Below are 21,443 nucleotides of genomic sequence, written 5' to 3'. Positions count from 1 at the left end.
CTTGTCCCCTGATCCCCCATGCCTGACCTTAACGGCTAGTGACAAGGGTGACAGTAGATCACTAAAGTGGGCTGCTCCTACTCGCCTAGGACGATCATCCACCAAGTAATCCCCCACCTTAAACCCCCCAAATTCACAGATATTTAATTCCACCAGTTTCCCTTCAGGTGTCACGATTCTTGAGTGCGTCCTCACTTCCAAAAGGTCAGGCTCACCCCCCTCCATCTACTTCACACTCCCTCAGAGTTCTCCTCCCTTCTGTACTTGCAATGGGCGTCCCCAAGTGTGTGGTGCAGAAGCCATCTAGTCCCCAAAACAAAGTCTCTGTTGTCAGCCAGCATTCTCAGTCTCCTCGCTTTCTCTGCCACCTTCATCCATCTGGTTCACCTCTGCACCCAGTTTATGGTTTCGTGGTGGAGGCTCATTCTGCATTTCCAGCGTCTCATCGTCAGACACTCACCCTCTCTCCGCTCCTCTCCCTCCATTGACTCCCGCAGGGGCGTGGTGCGATGTCTCCTTCAGGTCTCTGCTCACTGCTCCTACCACGTTGCCGTCTGGCTTTGTTTCCATACTCTGAGTCCAACCACACCCATACTTCAGTAGTGGAAGAATTGCGAGCACCCATCAACCAATACTTTCCATTTTGAAGGGAAGTACATTATATATTTCAAACTTAGGTCCCAGAGTCGCCTCCTCACCAAGTCCTATGATTTGTGTTGCTTTTGCACTTCTAGGTGAAGTCCGCAAAGACCAGTATTCGCATTCCCCCCACTTTGTAGACCGAAGTTGTACCTGCATCTTGGAGGATGGAATCGTGGTCTCTGTAGTTCAGCACCATTGACACAACAGCTTTCGGCAGTGCCCCTACAGGAGGTCTCCAAGCCCCTGACCACAGCAGGTTTAGATCAGTCGTGTGCCTTGTGAGGAACTCATGGTGACAAGTAAGACAGACACAAGTGATCACAGTTCAACAGTCTTTATTGAATAATGAAAATGCTATGCAGGTTGGAAAAACGCCTAATCTAAACCTAAATCTAAGATGTGGACGGGTGTCGAGAATCAAATGATAATAAGGCAATTCTAATGGTGTCAAGTCAATTAAAAGGGCCTATACGAAACAAATAACTATTGTCAATTCCTTGCGCTAAACACAAATGGTGTAGGGTTAAGTTTCAAGAAAGAAAGGAGTGTTCTCAAACAGGTCAGGAGGCGGAAGCCTGGGTCTCCCTTCCCCACGTTTTGAGCACGTGGTAAGGTGGAGTTAGTGGAGCACAGTACAGTCTCGGGCTTCTTTTTCACGAGACAACAGTTCCAATGGCAGGACCATCGATGGCCAAATATCGTTTCATGAGAAAGTCTTCTGCCTTCGGGCCTGACGTGTTCAGATAAACAAAAATTCCTTTAACAAATGAAAGTTTGTTTCCAATATTCGCTGGGTGATGGGTTCACCGCTGGCTCCCCCTCTTCTGGGCTGACCCTTCTCAATTGTAATCCACAAATCTTAATGTCTTTTCAAACGGTCCAGAAACACACTCGGCCCCTCCTAGGATTCGCTTACTGGGTTTCCTCTCACTGCAAGATTTACTACCCTTCCTTTCAGCCAACTTACGGATCAAAGTCTTTCGATTGTACAGGGCTTTTGCTCGACCCTTGTGTATGACCACTTTGAGTTCCTTTGGTGACCTTCCTATGCCCTTCTGATTTCTGTAGTTTCTCAATATGGGGCTCGACCATTCTCTTGAGTTGGCACCCACGTGGTGTCGGTTTCCCTCTGCCGCTGGTCTCCCCTTCACACTTTTTACAGTTCAATTATAGTTCATCGGGTTTGTTTCACAACTTGCCATTTTGCAATTCTCACTCCACACACCCCAGTCTTATCGATTCTCCCCTCGACTCGCCGGTTGTAATGAACCGATTGGCTTTCGGCTTCTTCAGAGTCAAGGCCGGTACCACAGGGCAGGAGTCTCCTCTGCTTCGCCTCAGCAGCATAGGCATGCTCCGTGTTCCATTGACATCTGCAGCAGGTCACTTGTGCTATTGTTCGCGGTCTTAGATTCTCCTTCACAAAGGTTCTGCGGGCCTGGGACGAAAAGAGCAAGGCCACTTCTTTCCTTGCCACCCTCTCGTTTCCCACCATCTTTCTCCTTCTCTTGAACTGCCGCGTGGTAGCCGTCTCAACGTGTTGCCTGCCGTATTGGCCTTTCTCGTACTGTGCTCTATGGCTCTACATTTTATCCTTTTGGGGAAGGGAAAGGTTAGTCGGGTGTGTATGAGTCTGATCAATTGCCTGTCTTTGCCTGAACCTGTTATTGGGACATGCCGGGTAAACAGCTCTACTGTTAGTCCATTGTGTTGTGCGAAAGTGTTCGCAGTGGAAAAGGGGGGCGGGGTAGTGGTATGGAATATCCTACGTGAGAGGATGGGGAAAAGGTGTTTTCAGGAAGGCTTTGAAAACTTTCTTATTCCAATAGTCTTGAAATACCTCATGCTTACCCCAGAATAGAGTAGACACTGTTAACCATTTGAGATTTCAACTGTATATGATACCTCCCTGCGCTCCCTGCGCCCTGATGCCTGCAAGCTTACGGCGCGTTATAAGCACAAAGACATAGACATAGACATACCGCATCTCACCTGTTGATGTTTCACTCCCTGAGGACCCCCCGTCCAGGTGATCCTCCCTCACTGGTCCACCTCCAGGAACTGGATCCAATAGCGACGGTTGTGTCCTGGCCACCTGGATGACAGAGCCCCGAGGACTGGCTAGGGAGACACCTTCAGGTTTCTAACATACCCTTCCTCCAAGCGATGCAGCCGCATTTGTTTCACAGGGGAACCGGGGAAAGAAAATCCATGTTTCCCTGGTCTTTTCCTTTCCGGTGCTCCACCGTGAAACAATAGGGTTGTAGGTCTAGAAACCATTGCATGACCCGAGGGTTGGACTCTTTGCGTTGGCTAATCCAGACTAAGGATGAGTCGTCAGTAGTGAAATGTCCTCCTAATAGATAATACCCGAGATGAATAATGGCCCACTTGATGGCTAGGGCCTCTAGTTCTACCACAGAGTAATTGTTCTCATGGGGGAATAACTTGCGACTGGTATGTTCTAGTACATTGCAGACTTGGGACAGAACGGCTCCTAATCCTGTAAGGGAAGTGTCCGTCTGTAACACAAACTCCTTAGAGAAGTCGACTACCTTTAGGATTGGGTTTTGAGATAGTGTTTGTTTCAAGATGTTATAGCATACCTCATCGTCCTCGCTCCACTGAAGTTTCTGGGGTTCAGCATTTTTAAGTTTATCTTTCAACCTTGCCATTTTATGCGAATAGTTGGGGATAAACCTATAGTAATAACCTATTAACCCAAGGAAAGGTCTCTTTTGGTCTTGCGAGTTGGAGTGTCCAAGGCGGCTTTCACTTATTCATGTTGGGGCTGTACAGTTCCATTCCCCATGAAGAAGCCAAGATGTTTTACAGCGGATTGGGCTAGTCTGCATTTAACTGGATTTGCAGTTAGACCAGCATTCCTAAGGACTTTCATGATGGTATAAAGATGGTCTTCCCAGGTCTTACTATAAATGAAGATATCGTCAATGTAAGCCCTGCAAAAGTCTAAATAGGGTTGTAGGATGTTCTCCATAAGACGTTGGAATGTAGCTACCGCAACGTGTAGGCCAAAAGGGAGGGCTTTAACTTGAATAACTCTAGGGGTGTTGAAGACGCTGTTTTTTCATTATCTGGCCCATTTATTCAGGGACATGCCAGTATCCTTTTGTTAAATCTAGGGTTGATAGATAGGTGGCTGTCCCTAGTTCATCAATTAGGTCATCGATGCATGGCATGGGATAGGCATCGAAGTTCAATGTGACATTGACTTGACGAAAGTCGATGCAAAATCTCCAGGACTGGTCGGGTTTAGTGACTAACGCGATAGGAGAGGACCATGGACTTGAGGAAGGTTCATTGAGATTAGCCTTCAACATTTTGTTGACTTCCTCGATCACTATCTGTTTTCATGCATCTGGTAGACGATAAGGTTTTAGGTGAACTACTTTGCCTTTAGGTGTTCGAATATAATGATGGGTACCTTGTACTCTTCCCGGTTTTTCTGAAAATACGTTGGATAATGAAACTATTATGTCCTTCAGATCATCTAGTTGTTGGCTAGATAACTCAGGTGAATTAAGTCAGTTATCTATGTCCTCAGGCAAGCTAGAACTTTGGAATGGGTGGCTGATGGGTTTTCTTTCCACTCTTTTAGAAGGTGAGCATGACATAAGTGGACTTTCTGTTTTCGGTCTGGTTGGGCTACTTTATACGTGAACGATCCCGTTCTTTCTATTATCTCATAGGGTCTGTGCCACTTGGAAACCAGTTTGTTTTCTGAGCTTGGTAAAAGGACTAGTACTTTCTGTCCAATAGAAAACTATCTTAAATTCACCTTATTGTCGTAACTTACCTTTTGTTGGTTTTGGGCCTTGCCCAAGTGAGCACAAACGAAGTACCAGACTAATTTCATGTGTTCTTGCATTCTAGTGGTTGTTTGGGATATTGGTATGGGGTCCTCCTCACGTTCTTCCCAGGTTTGCCAGAGCATGTCTAGTCTAAGACATCCCACCATAGAGTAGCTCAAAGGGAGAGAAACATGTGGATGCTTGGGGGGTTTTCCTTACTGCAAATAGTGCCCATGGGATCATTCGGTCCCCGTCATTCCCATCTTTGTCTACTCGTTTCTGTAGAATTAGTTTTAAGGTCTTATTGAATTAGACCATCAGTTTGGGGATGGTACACAGAAGTTCGCAAGGTGGTAATGTGGAGTGACTTTGGCCATAAGCTTACTCATAAAATTTTAACCCTTGGAGAAATACGGTAGAAGATGCTCCAAGATTTGCTGAGTGGTATTATTTCGCATTGGGAATGCCTCAGCGTATCGGATTGCATAATCCATGGTCACCAGGACATAGTTTTTCCCCAATTTAGATGTTTCCAGAGGTCCTACTATGTCCATGCCAGTTCGTGTGAAGGGGACTTCTATAATTGACAAAGGATTTAAAAGGGGCAGGTAATGGAATGTGCGGTTTGGTCTTTTGACATATCTTACATGTTTGTATGAAGGTTTTGATGTCAGCAGGAATACCCGGCCAATAAAACTTTCCACTAATATGCATCTGGGTTTGAGTTTGTCCTGAAAGTCCTCCCGTCAGATGGGAATCTGCAATCTCTAGCACAACCTTTCAGTGACTTTTAGATATTACCAGTTAGTTTTTATTAACACTTCAGGGGAGGTTTCCTTCCTGTAAAGTAACGCTAGTTTTACGAAGAAAAAGGGGCTTCCCTTCCCTAGGCCGCCGCCTTCTGGGATTCCTTGTAAAAAACACTTAATTCAGAGCTGTTCCATTTTGCTGTGCAAAGTCTAGGTTGGGATAGATGGTGGGTTCCTCTACTTTTGCCTGACCCTCACCTATGACCACTGAGTTTCTTTGGTGACCTTCCTATGGCCTTCTGATTTCTGTAGTTTCTCAATATGGGGCACGACCAGAGTCTCTTAAGTTGGCATCCACATGGTGTCGGTTTTCTTCTGCCACTGGTCTCCCCTTCACACTTTTTACAGTTTAATTATAGTTCATCAGGTTGGTTACACAACTTGCCACTTTGTGATTATCGCTCCACACAACCCGGTTTTATCGATTTCTTCCTCCTCCCCCGATTCACTGGTTATGATGAACCACTTTGCTTTCGGCTTCTTTGCAGTCAATGCCGGTACCACGGGCGCAGGAGTCTCCTCTGCTCTGCCTTATCAGCATAGGCTTGCCCTGTGTATGGTTGACATCTGCATCAGGGCACTAGTGCTATTGTTCACGGGTCTTAGATTCTCCTTCACGAAGGTTCCGCGGGCCTGGGATGAAAACGGGCAAGGTCACTGCTCTCCTTGCCACCCTCTCACTTCCCACGATCTTTCGCCTTCTATTGAACTGCCGCGTGGTAGCCGTCTCAACGCGCTGTCTACCATGTTCGCTTTTCTCGTACTGTGCTCCATCTTTTATCCCTGTGGGGAAGGGAAAGGGTCGTCATAAATTGCCTGGCCCTGGTATTGGGACATGCCAGGTAAACGGCTCTAGTGTTAGTCCGTTGTGTTGTGCGAAAGTGTTCATGGTGGAAAGGAGGGGGGGGCAGTGGTTTGGAATGTCCTACGTGAGAGGATGGGGAAAAGGTGTTAAAGGAAGGGGAATACCACGTCTCACCCGTCGGTATCCCACTCCCCGAGGACCCCCCATCCAGGTGATCCTCCCTCATTGGTCCACCTGCAGGAACTGGATCCAATAGCGATGGCCGTGTCCTGGCCACCTGGATGACTGATCCCCGGGGACTAACTAGGGAGACGCCTTCAGGTTTCTCACAACCTATGCAGGTTGTTCACAAGACCATGAAGATACTGGGTCCCCATTTCACTGCACCCTGCCTCCGGTCACCAATTTGCAGCAACGGTCCCATGGGCTCACAGTAGGATTCAACCCCCTTCACCACCAACCTCACCAAGCCTTATGGAGGTGATCTCCAAACCGCCAAATCTCGCCGCCCCAGGGCGAGAGTAGTCGCTTCCTCTGTAGGTCTGCTCCATTCTGCCAGTCCGCTCAGCCGCCAAACTCCCCCGGGATCTTCCCAGGCAGCCCCCTCCCTCTGCGCTGTATTTCGCAGCTCTGGTCTCCTCCCGAGGTGTACTTGCAGCCATCCTCGGCTGTTGGTACCCCACATGAGGGCCAGCCAAGGCCAGCTGCGGGGGGCGTATTACAGCAAAGCGGTTCTCTTGCCCACCGGGTCGCTGCCATCAAGGTGCATACTAAATTGTTTGACGCCAGCTGCTTCACTGCAGCTTGCGCTGATGCGTTCTGCGCGCTACCCTCTCCACCCCCGCTTCAGCTCATGGTTGCCTCAGCAGCTCTGTGTATGCAGCAGCTCTGTGTATCCTGCCTGGTGTTTTTGGCTACAGGGTTCTCAGACGGATCCCCAACTGAGAGTTGTGCTCTGTGTAGGGATATATGTGGCAGTTAGCCCGCACTCATGACCATGATATCGCAGTATATTGGGGATGATCTACCCCAGTTTGCTAGAGCTTGGAGATAAGCGTCCATCTTGGTCGGCTCTCTCCTCTCAAGGGTATTCTAATACAAATGTAAAACGGGCCATAGAGCTCCGAGATTCACGTCTCAATTGTGCCGCATCCAGGCCACTTCCCGTTAACGGTCATCTTTTTTGGAATATTCCCTACCCTGCAAAGGTACATCGTAGGGTTGTTCAGAACCAGCTTCAGTTATGCATTGAGGAACACAAACTGATGGATCACTTGCAGGTGGAGTATCATCTGAAAAATTGAACAAAGCTGGTGTTGGTGTTGATGGCTGTTCAGCACAGTACTGGAATGGACATTTTGGTTGCATTCGTAACAGTCATAATAATATCTTGACTAGACTTGGACAAATTGTAATCGTAGATCATGCCCTGAAATGATGGCAAGCTTTTATTTTGCACTTGCCTCTGGGCTTTGCACTGTCCCTCTCCCCATCTTCAATATTCATATAGACCCACTGATCCAGATCATATTCTACAGCCTTGATATGTACATGTATGAAAATAATACATAGATCATGCTTGAGCTTCAAGATGTTAACAAGGCATTACTGAGGAATATTAACCAGCGGGCGCCTGCCATCGACTCACATTGAACTCTATTGAAACGGAGATTGTGTTCAGTCCAAATCCCCATCTTTGGTCTTGGTCCTCTACCCCTTCCAAGTCAAGAGTCATCCATCTTACTGTAGATGATAAACTAATACGCATTCCGCAAACCCATGCCTGTGTTGGTGAGGAATAGGAATTTGGTCTTGGATGGGTTGAGTTTCAGGTATGCACTGAACATCCAAGACTGGATCAGCGTGAGGCAGGTTTTGAGCCTATGGATGTCCTTGTTGGAGTTGATCTTGAGGTATAGCTGTGTGTTGTTGGCGTATTGGTGGATGTGGTGTGTGGCTAAGGGGGCTCCCACTGGCTCCATGTATAGATTAAGGATCACTGGTGAGAGGATGGAACAATGCAGGACTCCACCGGTGACGACTAGCATTGGCAATCTAGAGGTTTCCATCTGAACAAACTGATGGCAAATGGCGAGGTAGGACTTGAACCAGCGTTGTACAAGGTTTCTGAGCCCCATGCGCCGATGTTTGGTGTCCGTAAGCGTGTGGTGGTCTACTGTGTCAAAAGTGACGAAGAGGTTGAGTAGAACCAGGAGGCAGGGGTGGCCGTCGCCAAGGAGGTTGAGGGTGTTGTCGACCACCTGTATGGTTGCTGTCTCCTGTGTTGCATCTGGATCTGAACCCGGATTAGTAGGTTGGGAGGAGATTGTTGGTGTCTGTGTTGCTGCTGTTGTGCGGATAGCGTTTTCTCAATCATCTTGCATAGGAAGGGAAGATGGGTGATGGGGTGATTGTTACCTAGGTTGTCTAGATCCAGAGGGGGTTTCTTTTGTTGAGGGAAGATTTGTCCTGTTTTTAGGATCAATGGGAAGGTGCCTTGAGTTGGAGAGCTGTTGATGATCTCTAGATAGGGAAGGAGAGCTTCTGCATGGAGGGTCTTGAGGCTTGATGCTGGGAGGATGCCGTCTGTATAGGATGTGGCTTTGAGGACAGCCAGGGTTTCTACCAGGTCCTCTGTTGAGTGTGTCTTGAATATTGTCCAGGGTGTGAAGATTTCACCAAGAGGGACGTGAGGTGGGTCTGTGGATGCTAAGCTGGTGTCTATGTGTTGGTGAATATTGGTGGTTTTGTGGTATGGCAGTCGGGTAGCAGGTTGAAGCAGTTCTTAACCGCTTTGAAGAGGGCTCTGCTTTTGTTGTCGGCTTCTGCTATGGTATTCCGATAGTAGGAGGCCTTGGCTGTGTTGATTAGTTGTCAGCGGGTAGCTTGGAGATTCACTTTTTAAACAAAAAAGTATAGTCTCATTCATGTGCAGAGGCACACGTGTAATGAAAAATCTGCAAAACACACTAAAGCGCTTGAAACACCACATCCTGCTCCCCAGTCGGTCATTCTCAGCAGGGTTGGATCGAGAATGAGGAATGTAACCCAAAATATACAGAAACCTCTGCAACCTCCAACACTCCTCCTCTCCCACAAACGCACTCTTCCATCTCCCACACACTTCACATTAAATATACAGTAAGATGAAAAGTATTCCACATAACACACCAGATCTACTGGACACAACAAGCAGTAGGGTCATCATGAAAAATGTAAATCTATACCGTAAAATGAAAAATATTCTGCGAGTACACAAGTAGTGTCAATAACTTGAATACGAATCGTACTGTACTTCAAAACAACCAAATCAGTGGGATAAACTTCTTAAAAAGAAATGATTAAGGTCACTACCTAGAAATAGGCAGTATTTGAATCTTAACTCTCCCCTACAAATAACATGTGAACAAATATTTGCAAATGTCTTTACAGCATACTCCAGCAACATACAAACATGCATAGCAAACATAAACAAGAGTTATAATATACCCATACAATAACCTAGAAACATGCACCCAAATTTGCACAGATTACAATCTCACTAATTCTCTGCCTACGGTGATGCATCCACTCTTTTCTTTTCTTCTTCCTATTCTTGCTGCTCCTGGATTCACTAGTCCTGCATGTTTCTTTTTGCTTCCCAACCACCTCATGGGTCTGTCCTGCTACCACCTGATACTCTTCAGTTGCCTGATTTTCACCTTTTACATATGTATGCACTTCACTACCACCCTCTTCTGTACACCTGTCAATGTTGAATGCTCTGTAGTTACTAGTATCCTCTACTCCTTCCTCCTCTCTCCAACCTCCTCCTCCCAATGCTCTACTGAACTGCTAACTCACCTTCACACTCTGCTTGTGTCTTCCTGCAAGCGCCCACAGATGACCTTTTCCCTCACAGTACCTTTCTAAATGGATAGAGCCCAACAGATCTCAAATCCTCTTGAATTAATTTAGTCAAGTCTTGCTCATGCTAACGGAGTCTATCTAGGTTTGTCTAAGTATGTACTGAACATACTCCTTTGTTCAGTTGGCTGCAGCCAGGATTCTCCTTAATCAGTTTCTATATACATCAGCCATTGAAGTTCTGGAGCCCCTATACTCACTGCCAGAGGATTTTATTTAAAACACTGTATGATTCACAGATCCGTCCTTAGACTTTTCCCATCCCTTGTTTTCGGATCGATTCCCCCTATACAATCCATCTTGATGATGCGCTTCTCAGGTAATCTTTAATTCAGTATACCGAAGATAGACTGCACATAAACTGAGGCAGATTGTTTTTTGTTTGGGTGGGGTAGGCTCAGAAATTGAAATTGAGCTGTCTACAAGGTTGTCATCAGCTGCCCTCTGGACCACCACACCTTCAGAAAGAATCTGAAGACCTTTCTATTTGTCCAACCTAACTCCTGTGATTTATGCAGGCAGTTTGGATATCTAGCAGCAATTGGCTGTATTGGATTACTCTAGTGCTTTATACATTTCTAAATGCAAAGGTGAAGGGTTAAAAAAAGCTGCACAGACTTCAAGATGGCCGCCGGACCAGGAGCACTGTAACGAGTGCGCTTGCTCCTCCTGGCGCCAATACAATATTAAGAATTTACAATAAAGCTTAATCCCCTCCCCACCCTGACGACGGTGCTAAGCAGGGGGAGGGCAGATAGAGGACACCGTAGTAGCGGAGCTGCCAGGTGTGCCCAAGCATCGGAGACTGAGAAGGGCCTGCAGGTGGACGCTATACCGGGGCTGCCAGAGGAGGCGTGCAACATGTAGCGTGTTGCTGGCCCCCAGGTCTGCCGTGGGCTGACGCACAGTGGCATCCAGTGGAGGAGTGAGGAGTGGTGCAGGGTACCAACCCAGTCTGTGCAGAGGACCCACTTGGAGGAGAGTGCCCAGATGTAAGGAGAACCCCCAGGCGGATGTTGGCGGGGGAGCGGCTGACCCCGGTACCAACAAGAAAGCTGCAGCAGTGGCAGAGCCTGGAGCAGGTGATCTCCAGGACAGGAGCTGGTGCAGCGGGGGCTGATTTTTCCCTCCTTCCAGCTATAGCAGAGCAAAGGAGCGGGTTTCTGAGGTCCATCTTGGACAAACTGGAAAGATTTGCGAGGGGGAGGATTGTTCTTACAGGGCATGTCAACCTGGCCTGGGACCCCGATAAAGATAGGAGCGGGAGGATGTACCATAACCAGGTAGCCCCTTCCAAGAGAACGAAAGAATACATGACACAGCTAGCCAGCTAGCCCTAGAGGACGTCTGGAGGGACAAGCATAACATTTGGGTATCTCATACCCTATTGGGAAAGGTGAGGGGGGTAGACCTCGGAACGATAGCGGTGCCGGCTATGGAAATTTAGGCTTTCTGAACACCTCCTTAATGATCAGGTGATCTGTGAAGATCTGAGGGATAAGATTAGGAATACTTCAATTAACAGTACACAGGGGGTGGAAGAGCATTTTGTATGGGACGCATTCAAGGTTACCATGAGGGGAGAATTAATAGCGCAAAAACCACTGAGATAAACATCTAAATCAGGTGCATGCGGAGCTTGAAGACTGGCTCAAACAGGTAATGAACAGAATGGAGAGGGACTTGGGCAGTGCTGCCAGGAGTGAATATAGGCTGATCAAGGGTTAATTAGAGGTACTACAAACCAAGAGGGCTGAGCAATCCCTCCTATACCTGCAAAAAAAATATTACATTAAGGCGAATAAGGCTGACCGATTGCTAGCGAGACAAGTGAGGAACAAAAGAAGTTTCTAGGACCATACTGAAGATTAAAACGGGGAAAAAAGTGCAAGCTCCTCGAATGAGGACATTAATGTAACCTTCAGAATTTTACTCGGATTTATATTCATCCGACTCGCCCAAAGAGGGCGCTGAGGGGGAATATCTGTCGAAAAGCCCACGCAGCAGATTACTTTGAGGGAAATGGAGTAGTTGGAGGGGGTTATTACTCACCATGAGGTGAGGGCAGAGATGATGGCGCTGCCGAGCAGTAAGGCCCCAGGACTAGATGGCTGCGTTGGGAGTTTTTAAAAGGGTGTTCAAGGTGGTGCTGATCCCGGTGTTGGTGCCGCTTTTCAATTCCTTTTAGAGGACCGGACGCATAGCCCCATCTATGGAGGAAGCTAAAGTGGTGCTGCTCCCTAAATCCAACAAGGACTGCATGTTGTGTCGGTCGTACCGCCCATTTCCCTAATTAACATAGATGTGAAAATATATACCAATATTTTGGCATCTCGTCTGGACAAGTTATTCCCCGGGGCTGATTGACCCAGACTAGTCAGGGTTTATCAGACAGAGGAAGTATAAACACAAGGTTACACAGCCAATCTGCGCAGCGGCAAAGTATTTAATTATGCATATGATCAAAACAAAGCGTAGCTGACACGTGTTTCGACCCAACTGTCTTCTTCCAGGCTACAGTTGGTGATTAACACAAATTATTAGGGTTCATGAACAAAATAATATAAGGTTCAGAATAGGGAAATCCTCAATGCATTCATGCAAATATTATTGCTGAAAGATTATATGTATACCCCATAGGGCAAATACAATCCAAATTACAAACACAATTATGCATGTACAATGAAAAGGATACAATGTCATCCCGTTTGTCGAAGTTCAAACAGTTTGTGTAAGAATTCACAGGAATAAAAATAAAACTAAACCGCACATCTTAAGATAGAAGAACAACAGTAGCAAGCATAGTTTAATGTTACTCCACATCATGTGCTTGTCTATTTCAGTTCTAGCTAGGAGTTGTATGCATGGACCACCTGCACATGCCACCAACCAACAGCCTGCCTTGCCCACACCATTCAATGTGCTTTTAATCATTCAATTGGTTTGTGGGTGTGGTTTGCCAACCCATAGTTAATACCTTGCTAGGTATGAGGTGCGCATGTTATGTTATTCTGCATTTATATAGCGCCTTATATACCATTGGTATGGTCTGAAGGCGCTGGTTGGTTGAACGCCCTTGGGAACCAAAGTTCAGATCAGTAGAGAGAGTAGAGAGAGTCAAAAGGTGCGTGTGAGCACCGGGTATGTGTGCAGCTCATGCAGTATTCGTGTAACAGCTGCTTCTTAGAGGTAGGTGTGATGGTTGAGAGATAGATCAGGAGTATGTGTTCGTTCTGGCAGGATTTATCCAGACTGGATGTGGCTGCGTTGAGCCTGAGGAGAACGCCTGGCTTGGGAGTGTTTAACCAGCAGTGTTTAATTAGGGTGATGTGGAGTGAGTGGCGGATGTTGGTATGAGAACAGTTATACCGAATGGTGTCATAGTATCTCTGTGTTCTAGTTGAGTGTTGATGTAAGGAGAGAATAAGCGTGGTGGTATGATATGATGGGTTATATGCCCTTTCAAACGTTCTCTGCATTCCAAACCATACTATATACGTCACGCATTTGTATGTGCTTCAGTCCGTTCCTTCCACTCATATCCACTCCATGCAACCCAGTCTGCTCACACACTCCGGTCCGATCCACGCACTGATGTATTCCAGCCCGCCCCGCGTGCTCCCATTCGCTCTGCGTGCTCCAGTCTGCCCCACGCATGCACCCTGGTGTGCTCCATGCATGTACTATTGTCTGCCCTACGCATGAACTCCTGACTGCCCATGCTCTACACATTCCACAGCTCTACGTACTCCTCAATTCTACGTACTAATCAGTACTGGATGCAGTCTGTGCTCGTTCGTTCTGCGTACTCGTCCGCTCTACACAACATGACCGTTCACTCTGGGCGCTCGTTCGCTACAGGCACTCATCCGCTTTATGCCCTCACACGTATTATGCATTAATCTGTTTTACCCCTCTACATACTCATCCTCTACTGCGCACTCGTCCCCGCTCCCCGCACTCGTCCCCGCTCCCCGCACTCGTCCCCGCTCCCCGCACTCGTTTCCGCTCCCCGCACTCGTTTCCGCTCCCCGCACTCGTTTCGGCTCCCCGCACTCGTTTCGGCTCCCCGCACTCGTTTCGGCTCCCCGCACTCGTTTCGGCTCCCCGCACTCGTTTCGGCTCCCCGCACTCTTCCGCTCCCCGCACTCTTCCGCTCCCCGCACTCTTCCGCTCCCCGCACTCTTCCGCTCCCCGCACTCTTCCGCTCCCCGCACTCGTGCATTTCACACATTTAGCAGCAATATCCTGTTCTATATGTCCATCTCTACATTCATCTGTTCTATACCTTCATCTGCTCTGTATGCTCATCCCCCTCCACGCGCCCGTCCCCCTCCACGCGCCCGTCCCCCTCCACGCGCCCGTCCCCCCTACGCGCCTGTCCCCTCTACGCGCTCGTCCCCTTCAAGCATTCGTGCATTCCACGCATTCACCTGCAATATCCTGATTTAAATGTACATCTCAACATTCATCTGCTCTATACGCTCGTCCGCTCTATACGCTCGTCCGCTCTATACACTCATCCATTCTATCCACTCCTCCGCTCTATATATTCGCTAGGTCTGTAAATTCATCGGATCCAGCAATCTACACACTCTCCACTCTTCCGTATTCATCCGCTATCCACACTCATGCGCTCTACATACTCATCCGCTCCACTTACTCATCTGTTCAACACACTCATCTGGTTTACGCTCAATTGTTCTGCAAATTCATCTGTTTTACGCACTCCTGCATTCTACTCGCTTCTGTGTATTCACGCACTCATGCGCGTTACACGCTCGGCCACTCTACACACCCAGCCGCTCTACACACTCATCCGCTCAACATGTTCATTCATTCTATACACTCATCCGATCTACATATTCTTTCGATTTCCACACTCATTCGGACAATATAGTTATCTGTTCTTCCACTCATGCATTCTTCCACTCAGCGTATTCATCTGTTCCAGCTGCTTCATCCATTCTAACTATTTCATCCACACCATTCACTTAGTTCACTCCACAAGCATTCTGTCCATTTCAGGAGTTTAAATCTCTTTACTCTTTCCGTATGACTTGCTCTTATTAACCATTTCACTGATTTGCTCTGCTTTATTTGATTAATTCTGTTTGTCCTTCTAGTTTAGATTAGGTGTTATTAGCCGTCAATTTCTCGCATCAGGTAGTTTGTTGGATTGGTGTCATTGAGTTGCTGTTAGTCCATTTGAGTTAGTTTGGTACGGGTGGGTTTTAGGGGAAGAGCCAGGTTTTCAGCAGTTTGCGGAAAGTCGTTAAATCCTCAGTTAGACGGATGTGGGGTGGGAGTGAGTTCCATAGCGTGGGGGCCAAGGCTGAGAATGATGATCCTCCTAACCTGACTGAGTTTGTCTTTGGAATGACTAGGATGCCGGCTGAGCTTGATCTTGGGGTGCGTGGGGGGTGATAGGGTTTTAGCTTGTCTTGAAGATATTGAGGTCCGGTTTTATGCAGTGCTTGATGGGAGATGCATAAGGTTTTGAAAGTCACCCTTCGGGCTACTGGAAGCCAGTGCAGCGTCTTAAGGGCTGGGGAGATGTGGTCTCTTGGGCCGAGCGCAAGTAGCAATTTGGCTTCCACGTTTTGTGCCCTTGGGAGTTTATTCAGTTGGTACGCGTGCACTCCGAGGTATAGGGGGTCTGCGTAGTCCAGTCTTGATATAACGATTGATTGGACTGCGGAGAGTCTGTTGGGAAAGGAGAGATATGGAAAGATTTGCTTAAGGGTTTTAAGGTGGTAGTGGCAGGACTTTGAGACGTTGTTGACTTGGCGCGAGAGTGTTAGGTCAGAGTCAAGGGTGCATCCAAGATTTTTCACTGAGTTGGAGGGGGTCGGTGGGTCGCCCATGGTGGATGGCCAGGGTAGTGGGTGCGGAAAAAGTTCCACATATGTTGCCACATATCATGATTTGCGTTTTGGAGTGGTTTAACAAGAGGTGGCTTTGCGTCATCCAGAGTTCTATGTCAAGGAGGCAGGAGGGCAGGTCAGGGGAGGGTTTTGCGTTCAGGAGTTTTAGAATTCGTTGAGTGTCGTCGGCGTAGTTGTAGCACAGGATGTTGTGTGAACGTATTGGTGGGAGGGTGATCAAGTAGAGATTGAACAGGAGGGGGGCTAGGCATGCTCCTTGTGGGACTCCTGTGTCGACTGGTCGGGCTTGGGAGGTATAGGTGGAGAGTGTCGTTATTTGGTACCTATCTTTGCGGAATTAAGCTATCCATTTAAGAGCGGTTACACGAATTCTTAGGGAGAGGAGGCCGTCTAGGAGGATTGAGTGATTGATTGTGTCAAATGCGGCGGATAGTGTCATGATGCCTATCCCGGGCATCTGGACCATCCGCCCCGGAAGCAGGCATCCAGACATTTAGTAAAACCTCAGAAGCCCCGGCCTTGGGCGCCAGGCTCATAGTAGGAATCAGTCCAGGGGACTAAGGCGCCAGGCTCATAGTCATCACTTACCTCAGGCAGACCATGCTGCACATGCATCCAGGCCAACGTGAGACCTGGAAGGGACTATTTTTCTGCAAGGACTATTTTTTACTCGGGTGTGGTTCTAGGGACTTCTTACCTGGGACTACTTTTGAAGCTATTTAAACCACGCCCGATCTACAACACACGCTTCGTGTTATTCTGCGTTCTGCAGCGTAACTCTCACTGTGCCTGCAAACCTGCATCCAGTCTTCTGCCACGCCTGCCTCGCATCTGGAGCTCCTAGAAGAAAGGGGAAAATAGGAGAAGAGGTTAGGTTACGGACATTAATCTAATTCCTTACCTGATTCAGGATCTTGCACCATTCCGAGCCTGAAGGGACATTACTTCGACACGCGTCACTTCGCAGTTGCAGCGCCGCTCCATTCTCACCAGTCCACAGCATCTTCGACTCGGCGCTGCCTCCATCATTTTCTTCGGCGATCTTCAACACCTGGGGAAAAAAGACAAAGAAATTGCGCGGTGAGCCTAGAGAGACTACAAAGACAATCATTTTACCACAAGGCTTACCTGATTTACCACCAGAGGCATTATCCTTCAATACGCCGCATCTTCTTACGCCGCATCTATGAAGGGAGGACAAAACAAGTTAAACTCACGCAACTTTACCGGATAGTGTTGGGTAATACAGACTCTTACCTGAACGCCACCAGCAACCTCCAGACAGTATTTGTTGCCGCAAAATCACCAAGGGGTACAAGAGTGATCATTGGACATATTGAACTCTTTAAACTTGGTAAACTCTGGAGTCAATAATCTTCCAGAGCTCCAATACCCCAAACCAGTGAAGTAACTGGTATCTACACGCCCCTGCAAGCCACGCAGGATGGAGATCTCATCCATTAAAAACATAAGGTGAGGACACTAAGTGGGAATATCGGAGGTGGCCAGCGGGGAGAGCGGGAGCAGTGGGGAGGGGTCTGCACTCAAATCCATGGGGCTAAATCCCTTTCTCCATCTACAGGAGAATATTCCTACGAGTCAAGCACACGAGAATAGGCGGGTCTGTCCAGACAGCCATCTTTGCCCTACGCTTCATGTTGGTGGAGGCCGCTGCTGACCCGTTTCGATCGACGCCCCTGTGGGAACCAGGTGAGCGTAACAGATAGGTCAAGAAGGATTAGTGCGGAGCATCCCACGGAGTCTGCCGTCATTTTAAGGTCATCCCAGATTGATGTTAGTGTGGTTTCAGTTCCGTGACAAGCTCTGAATCTTGATTGGGCGGGGTCTAGGAGATTGTTGGCATTTAGTTGGGTGTAGGCGGTTCGGTCAATGAGTTTGGCAAGGAACCTGGTGTTAGAGATGGGGCGGTACTTTTTGGGCTCGAGAGGGTCGAGCAAAGGTTTTTTAATTAGAGGTTTGACATGGACCATTTTGAATGCGTCTGGAAAGATACCAGAGGAAAGGGAGGCATTTAAGATGGATCTTGCGTGTTCTCCTGCGCAGGTACAAGCGAAAATTGAGGGTTGTGGCTGGGCAAGGGTCCAGCGGCGAGCCAGATGGTTTGCGGGCAGATAGAAGTTTGAGAAATTGCTCAGATGATATTGGACTAAAGGATTCGAACGTTGGTTGCGTAGCGGTTGCAGCTGGTGGGCTGGCCGGTATGCGGGGAGAATTGCCTGGTGGGTGTAAGAGAGCCAGTTTGGTGGCTAGAGTATTTGTTCTTTCTTGAGCCGTGGTGTAAAAGTGGGCGGAGAGTGAGTCGCACAGTGATTGTGAGGGGGTCGGGACGGTCGTGGTGCAAGCCGGGTTGGTGAATGCGGAGATGATTTTGTGGAGTTCTTTGCTTGGGTTTTTGCAGTTTAGGATTCGGGAGTTGTAGTGGGCTTTTTTTGCTTTTTGGATTTCGGCCTTGTACTGATAAAGGTGCCGGGCCAAGGTGGCCCTGCTCTCCTGGGTTTTGTCTTTTTGCCATTTGCTTTCTAGGTATTTAAATGGTTTAGTGATCTTCAACTCAGGAGTAAACCATCTGGGGAAGAGGCCACGGCGGGTTGATGGTTTGCAAGGGGGTGTCAGCCACATCAGAGATGCGTTAAGCCATGAGTCAAAGGCGTCAGGGGTTAGTTGTTTGTTGGGTTGGCAAGTAGGTGGTGGAGACTGGAGGAGTGCGTTGGCTAGGTCCGGGACGATTATTAGTTTTTTCCAGCATTTGCGTAGATTTGGAGGTTCAGATTCGGTTAGGCGGTCGGGTGAGTGAATGGCGAACGAGAGAATTAATTGATCGGACCAGATGATAGGGGTGGGGGGCTTGAAATGAATCAGGGTGTTAGCGCTAAAGATGGCATCAAGAGTGTGTCCTTTATAGTGAGTCGGGCCATTTATGTGGGGTTGGAGGTTAATTGCGTCTAAACCGTCAACCAGAGAGTGTGTCATAGGGTTGCAGGGAATGTCGAGCCATATGTTGAAGTCTCCAACAGGGTGAGGTTGGGATGGTTTAGCTGAAAGGTGGCAATAGAGTCGCAGAGGTTGTTTGCGAATTATCTATCGTAGTCAGGGGGCCTGTAGGTTATTAGGAAGCCGTGTGAGAGCGATGGGGAGAGGGATAGTTTAACGAGGAGGGATTCGCAGGAAGGAATGGAAGGTTGGTTGTCGATGATTGAGGCGTGGAGGAGAGACTTGAAGACGAATGCTACTCCCCCCTCCTCTGGAGGGGCGGTTCAGTGGGATGAGGGAGTAGTCAGAGGGGAAGGCTTCATTAGCGATTGGGGCAAAGTCGTCAGAGAACTAAGTTTCGGTGATGAAAACCAGGTCTGGTTTGTCAGAGGCGAGGAGGTCAAAAATGCTGTCTGTTTTTCGCTACGGATCGGGCATTAAATAGGATGCAGTTCACATCGGCAGGTGCAGTTGGTCTCGGATCTGGAGCAGAAGGGGGTGGTGGCGTAGAGAGTGGAGGCTGGGGAGGGAGAGGGGTAGGGTGAGTGATGCCCGATGGGAATAGTGGCCGAGCAGAAAAATTGGGGGGCTTTGGGCGGGATTGAGTGGCTGCGTGTGTTAGGATGATCGGGTTTGGTTCGGGGGATTTGAAGGTGGAGTGTGGGCGGTTAGGAGTTTCAGTTGCAGTTGATGAGAAATCGAGGGAGAGGGGTTTCAGGAAGGGTGAAGCCACGGGGGAAGGAGGTGATTGCGGGAATTAGGTGGTGGGTCGAGACAGGGGAGGCGAAGAGTGCTGAGCGATTGAGGGGGACCAGGTACGTTTCCTCGTTAGCTTCTTCGTTGCGAATGGAGTGTGAGAGAGGGTAGTGAGGTCTGCGGGGGGGAGGGATACATCTTCGGTTCTTGCTAGGGCTAGGCGTGCAGTTTTTAGGGAGGGGAAAGGGTGCGGTCGGGGGGAAGGTGGCAGGGGTTTGTGGGCAAGGTGGGGGGTGGATGATTGCAGGGCGGGGTGTACCTTTTATGATAGTGAGGGGAGCGGGCATGGTTAACATTGGCTGGTTGGTGGAGGGGTTCGGTTGAGGAGTGGTCTTAGGGTGGTTGGCTCGCCATCGTGTCCCTCTGACTTGGTGTTTGGAGAGGGGAATGGTAGGGAATGCAAAGGGGGGTGGGATGATTTGGGCAAGGGGGGATGTGAGGGAAGGCAGATCGGGGAGTGAGTGCGGTCCACGGTGGTCATTTCCGACAAATTTTGGTGGAGTGGGTGTACTCATGCTTGGTACAGGTTTTTAGGTGGAATTTAGGAGGGCTTTCTAATTGTAGTTCTCGATTTAGTGGGGCACGCTTTTAGGCACACTTCTAAGTTCAATTTGCGCAGAGATGATATTAGACTATTAGGTGTATTTGTAGGTTCGACTGTACACAGAGGTGATATTAGGCTATTAGGTACTGTTAGGTACACTTCTAAATTCAGCTGCACACAGATATTAGGTCTACCTCTAGATTCAATTTCGTATAGAGATGTTATTATGTCTATCTCTAGATTCAATTTTTGTGTAGAGGGGATATTAGACTATTAGGTACACTTCTCTCAATTTGACTTTATACAGGGAGGGTATCAGGCATGATTCTAGAATCAATTTTGTACATAGAGGGCATTAGGGAGATTAGTCGATTCAACCAGGCATGGTATTAGACTAATAGGATATTGGGCACACTTCTAAACTCAACTTCCGCCGAGCGGCTATTGGGCGCCCTTCCACATTTAACTTTCCCTCAGAGGCTAATGGACACACTTTAAATTCAACTTTCACATATAGTCTATTGGGCACACTTCTAAATTCACTTTCACAGAGAGTCTATTGGGCACACTTCTAGATTCGTCTTTCACAGAGATGCTATTGGGTACAGTACAAATTCGACTTCTAAAAGCACTTCTAAATTCAGCTTTCACCTGGAAGCTATTGGGCACCCCTCTAAATTCAACTTCTAAATGTACTTCTAGATTCCAATTTTCACAGATGGGGAAATTGGGCACACTTCTAAATACAACTTTCCATGAGCGGTTATTGGGTACACTTCTAGATGCAACCTTCACAGAGAGGGTATTGGGTACACTTCTATGTTCAACTTTCACAGAGGGGCAATTGGGACACTTCTAGATTCACAGAGAGGAATTTGGGCACAGTTCTAAAATCAACTTCTAAGTGCTCTTCTAGGTCCAACTTTCATATAGAGGCTATCGAGCACACTTCTAAATGCAACTTTGCATAGAGGTGTTACAGGGTTTGCTTCTAAGTTCAACTTCTAATGGACTTCTAAATTCAACTTTCACAGAGAGTCTATTGGGCACACTTTCATATTCAATTTTTACATAGAGGCTATTGAGCACACTTCTAAATTCAGCTTTGCACAGAGGTGTTTCATGGCTCACTTATAAATTCAACTTCTAAATGCACTTCTAAATTCAGATAAAGGCTAATGAGCACACTTCAAAATTCAATTTTCACAGCGAGGCTATTGGGCGCACTTCTAAATGCAACTTTCAAGAGAGGCTATTGGGTGCACTTCTAAATTCTCTTCTAAATGCATT

The 21,443-nt window shown here is 47.8% G+C and overlaps 1 protein-coding gene across 3 annotated transcripts in view; it reads left to right on the top strand.

Annotated features, from left to right (window-relative positions):
- Positions 1-21,443, top strand: part of ACOT11 (acyl-CoA thioesterase 11) — a 1,040,268-nt gene that overhangs the window by 648,313 nt on the left and 370,512 nt on the right. The window lies entirely within an intron of this gene.

The sequence above is a fragment of the Ambystoma mexicanum genome, chromosome 1q, assembly GCF_040938575.1.
Source record: "Ambystoma mexicanum isolate Mex_15411 chromosome 1q, UKY_AmexF1_1, whole genome shotgun sequence".
Taxonomy (NCBI): domain Eukaryota; kingdom Metazoa; phylum Chordata; class Amphibia; order Caudata; family Ambystomatidae; genus Ambystoma; species Ambystoma mexicanum.
Note: the sequence above shows the minus strand (reverse complement) of the source record. Positions and strands in the feature narration are given on the sequence as shown.